This window comes from Penaeus vannamei, chromosome 17 (genome assembly GCF_042767895.1).
Source record: "Penaeus vannamei isolate JL-2024 chromosome 17, ASM4276789v1, whole genome shotgun sequence".
NCBI classification, from domain to species: domain Eukaryota; kingdom Metazoa; phylum Arthropoda; class Malacostraca; order Decapoda; family Penaeidae; genus Penaeus; species Penaeus vannamei.
This window is the reverse complement of record NC_091565.1, coordinates 5,260,555-5,265,554: the sequence shown is the minus strand read 5'-3', so window position 1 is coordinate 5,265,554 and position 5,000 is coordinate 5,260,555. Positions and strand designations below refer to the sequence as shown.

Here is a 5,000-nt window from a genome sequence, read left to right as displayed (position 1 = left end):
AATAATAATAATAATAATAACCATAATGACATTAATAACAATTATTGTGAACATCTTTCTTACAAAAGTTAATGACATCTACAACCAATCTTGATGGTTAAGCTACAATGATGATGATCATAATATTGAAAATCAATACTATCACCACAAAGTATTAATAACATTAACAATACTAATAAAAATATTGATAATAACAAAGGCCACAAAGAGGGAAAAACTATGGAAATCATACCAAATAAGGTGGAGGAAGCAGATTAAAGAAAGAAGAAGAAAAAAAAAAGGGAGAAACTAGCATTACTGTAAATTTTCTTCTTGGAAAAACTAATCAAATTGTGAACAAAGGAGGTCATCAAATTATCAGTGTCTCTCACAAACGGCTATGCATGCTATTTGTATTGACATTATCAAATCAAGAGACTTCTGTTTCGTACCTGAAGTTCCTGGGTTCCGTTACCCTAATCTGTGCCTTAACGTCTTCAAAATCACAAGACTACGTGCATTTTCTACTAGAATCAAACTACCACACCATAGCCTTTTGAAATCAATTGCCTCCTACCTTTAGACACCTTCACTTGATCAATCCCAAACATGTTGCATGTTGAGGCTGCAGTGTTGGTTACTATTCTCATCAGTAGAAAATGCATTAGCATTCACGCTGTTTATGGATATCTCGATTTTACATATCCGAAATATGTGTATGTCCGTGTATGTCTGGGTGCATGCGCCTGTGTGTATGCTTATGTATGTGAATGTACAAGCCTGTTTGCACATACAAGTCAATATGCAAATACATTGCTGTGTACATGCAATCATGCATGTGTGACTAATGGTTTATGCTTAAAGGAACTAAGGAATCCATTCTTTGAAGCACAAAATCCTCTACTAAAGAATAATGCCTTAAAAAATCAACTATCCCAAAATAAGGCAAGAGGATAAGAACATTGTATTTTTGAAACTGACAAGCTTAAAGCTATGTTAAGACTTCCTACAATCGTGAAATATCTAGCATAAGAAAACTGTGTCAAAAACTGATTTGTGTTACAATTTCTTTTTGTATATGACCATTAGTCTCTGTTTGTGTACTGATCTGTGTACCTGTGTGTGAGGTCTATGTGTCAGCCTGTTTTTGAATGTATGTGTATATACACATGCGGATGCAGACAAGTAGTGCAGATAAAAACTCATACATTAGAGCAGGAGAATAGGTGAATGTAAAGTACAGCCTTTGCATGGTCAATAACTGATATGCAAAACAAATCACACAGAACCTAATAAGACATTCTGATGCTACTGAACAAGATCTTAACAGAAGCAAAACAGTACTTAAAATTATGTTGATTCTGCAATCTCTATTAACTAATTTGACCTTTTTTATGTTAAAAGAAAATTTTAATGAATTTAAACGAATTACAGAAAATGTAGAATCCATTAATCAAAGATCCAGAGGACAAAAATCAGAAAAGATAATATATACATAACTATAAGAATAGGGATAATAAAAAGATGACCATAAAAAAATGCTAACTTATTTTTCCTCTTCGATCTCAAAGAAGACCAAGCAAGCTGCTTTCAGTCATCTCAGTGTCCTAGAAAAGACCTTTACATGAAGTTCAGTTGCCCTGCTACCTAAACACCAACTCCACTCCACATATCTAAGGTTGGTATGTATGATTACATACAAGTAGCTCCTCCTCTACTTGAGACTTCTAATAAACATCTAAAGAGGAGAGGAGAGAAAGAGGAGACGTGAGGAGAGAGAAAGAAAGAGGGAGGGAGTGAGGAAGGGAGGGAGGGGGAAGGGGGAGAGGGGGAAAGGGGAGAGGGGGAAGGGGAAGAGGGGGAAGGGGAAGAGGGGGGGAAGGGGAAGAGGGGGGGAAGGGGAAGAGGGGGGGAAGGGGGAGAGAGAGAGAGAGAGAGAGAGAGAGAGAGAGAGAGAGATAGAGAGAGAGAGAGAGAGAGAGAGAGAGAGAGAGAGAGAGAGAGAGAGAGAGAGAGAGAGAGAGACAGGTGGGGGGGGGCAGGGAAAGGGGGAGGAGAGAGAATGAAAATAACAGATAAATAGATTTTTAGTGCACAGATAACAGCATCACATTATGCATGCCTTTTTTAATAAAGAGAACCCACTGGATACTAAAGAGAGAAGAAAACTGAAATATGCCAAGCACCATCAACTGGATCACTGACATACTTAAGAAAAAAAAGAAAATAATATACAAGTGTCTTTTAGATCTTATTACCTATGTAAAAAATATACTAGTGTGTGAGTAAATGGAACATTAATCTTTAGTCAGCTGGTATTTAATGTACTGAAGTCAGGTCAGTGCAAATATGTAAGATACATAGTCCATTCTCCTAACATACCACTTCAACATCATCCAGCAACTTGGGTCTAAGATGAAAACAGGCACAAGTCTCTCCAAAGGAAGCAAAAATATTCCAAAAATTTCCTCCTACATACTGACAAATACAGTACAAATATTTAAGTGTGTACAGCTATGAATATAGTTTTGTGTGAGACTAACTCTCTAGGTGAATTCAGGCACTGAAGGAACTGCCAACAGAGAGGGAACTTGGAAAATAGTTTTGCAGTGGGTAGGAATGAGGCAGTACATTGGTAATAGGAAAAGATGATGGCCTTTAGTGGTGGCTTGCTTGTTACTTATAATAACTCCTAGAAATGTTTCTTGTTGGTGAAGTGGCTAATGATGTGTAGACATATATTCCAATATCTCCAAAACAAAATTACATTGGCAAATTCTACTCTTTAAGAGATAACAAAAACAAAAATGAAATAGTAGTGGATTCAAACAATATTGAAATGTGTTCAGTAAAACTATCATACGCTGGACTTGTCATTTCCCCGAATTAGTATTTACTACATGGACTATGATGATGAATCTTAAAAGCTTTACTCAAACGGACAAGATGTGAGCATTGGTGGAGCTGTGTGTATGTGTGTGTTATAAAAAGAAGAAGAAGAAAAAAAAAAGAGTTCTTCTGACATAAGTTGCACTACAGTATGTCATCTTGTCTTTGTAGAGGATGATATGATGAGCAATACACTAAGATGGAGTTTGTGTTAAGTACTGTCTAATGTTGTAAGGAGCTATAGAAAGTGCTGCTGTGGTGCATGTAATGAGAAAAGGGAATGGCAAAGCACTGTGGGGTGATGAAGAAAATCATGAAGCAGAAAGCAGGGAGCATGGCTGTGTGTATAACAGATGAGTAATATAGTTGTATTACTCTCAAGAATACAAAGGTATCATAGCATGGCTGGGTGATGTAGCATGAAGTTAGGATGAAGCAGGTTGCAGTAAGGCAGTGTAAACTGGGATGATGTGTGTGGTGCAGAAAGTGTAAGAAAGGGGTGAGAAGAGGAGACATAATGAAAAACAAATCTAGCAGAAACACTCAGGTGACCCAACTGTCCTGTCTCCCTGTGAGTATATCTTGTCAATGTCCACCATCAGCTGATAACATATTCTTCACCATAAGTCTTTAAGCTTCAGGTACTGACGATGAGAAGGCTGGTTTCATTGCTTCACAGTCACAACATATGGCGCTTTGGGTCGCACAAGTACATTTATGCCTTGAATACAAGTGAACATTCCAAGATGCAAAAAGAAATTACACTGGTTTTTAGCCTATTTACAATTATTGCATCACCCTCAAGGGCTACAATATATTGAGTCTATGAAACAATGATTAGTTCCTAGTGCAGCTCTAAGCTGACTTCCAAGCACCACTCAAAAGATAGAGAAACCTTACTTAAATTCATAACAGTTTCCCAATCTGCAATCAATGTCTTGCTGTTGTAGAGAAGTCACCCCATTATTACTTTCATTATGAAAAAATAGACATTAAACTTTCAATAAAAAGACAAAACTGTTTCGAACTGTAAGGTTTCAAAATAATACTATGGCAAGGACCCCCTCTTTACTACATACAAGTGAGGTGCAACTCGCAGGCAGAATCACAGAACTTTTGCTAAAATTACTTTGATCGCTGAGCTCGGGTGCTGGTGGTTGTTGCGAGTGTCAAAAAACAACAGATTTTTTTCTTGAGGTTATCTTTAAAAGTTTTTTTTTTATCACTGGGAATGTAAAAATGTATATCTATTTACACATTTTGATGATACCATTGATAATGGTACTGAATACTTTTAAACTATGAAATAGTGAACAAACAATCACATGTGCTGTGCCACATGAATGTGTCCTGTTTTGCAACTTTCTGCAGCTTTCTTACATCCCCTTCCACCAGGTGGCTCTGACACCTCCATCTGGGCATTTTGATTTGCAACCACGAAGCAAGCAGTTTCAAATGTCATTTAGGAACACTCCAAGAACCACAGCCAAGCAATCAAAGCCTATTTGAAGGAGTTCTCTTTCTTACCAAAAAATCTGTTATAATCACCCTAGGGATCTTCAATTCAACACCCTATATCATAAATAAATATTTTTTCATTTTTAATCATAGTCACACTATATAACAATGGCACTAAAATAGGCTTCTTTCTAAATATTTTAAAACCTAAATGAGTGTTATGATACTATTAATTTGAGTCTATGTTACTTTTTTCTTTTTTTTTTAAATTCTTAAAAATGGAACAATCAGGTTCACTACAATAATGTACCAGTGGTAATGGCAAATTCTGATTTTAAAAGTCACTTCTGCTGGTTCCTCTTCTGGTGACCATTCCCCTTATTCAGTAGAGAACTCTGCATCAGAAATGCTATTCGTAACAGCTTCTAAAACTATTCCAGCCAACTACTCTGCGACGACAACACAACTACCTGCACGAGTCTCCTCTTATAACCCAATGTAATCCCATTTTCTTACCTATGTATAAGGCTCATATCTGCACCCATTTTTTTTTTTTGAGAAACTTCTACACATATCTTATCACTGAAAAAACTTCTCCTTTGTTTTACATACACTGGGTGTCACATCACAGTCAATCAGTAAACCAGACCATTGTTGCTGCCACACAGTGCCAC

The 5,000-nt window shown here is 36.7% G+C and overlaps 1 protein-coding gene across 5 annotated transcripts in view; it reads right to left on the bottom strand.

Moving 5' to 3' along the window:
• Nucleotides 1-4,924: 4,924 nt before the first annotated feature.
• The window catches only part of LOC113821072 (dual specificity mitogen-activated protein kinase kinase 4), a 29,937-nt gene continuing 29,861 nt past the window's right edge, over nt 4,925-5,000 (bottom strand). For all 5 annotated transcript variants that reach the window (XM_070131793.1, XM_070131789.1, XM_070131791.1 and 2 more), the window contains one exon: nt 4,925-5,000. This exon is cut by the window's right edge and continues 150 nt beyond it. The gene's annotated coding sequence lies outside the window, so the exon portion shown is untranslated.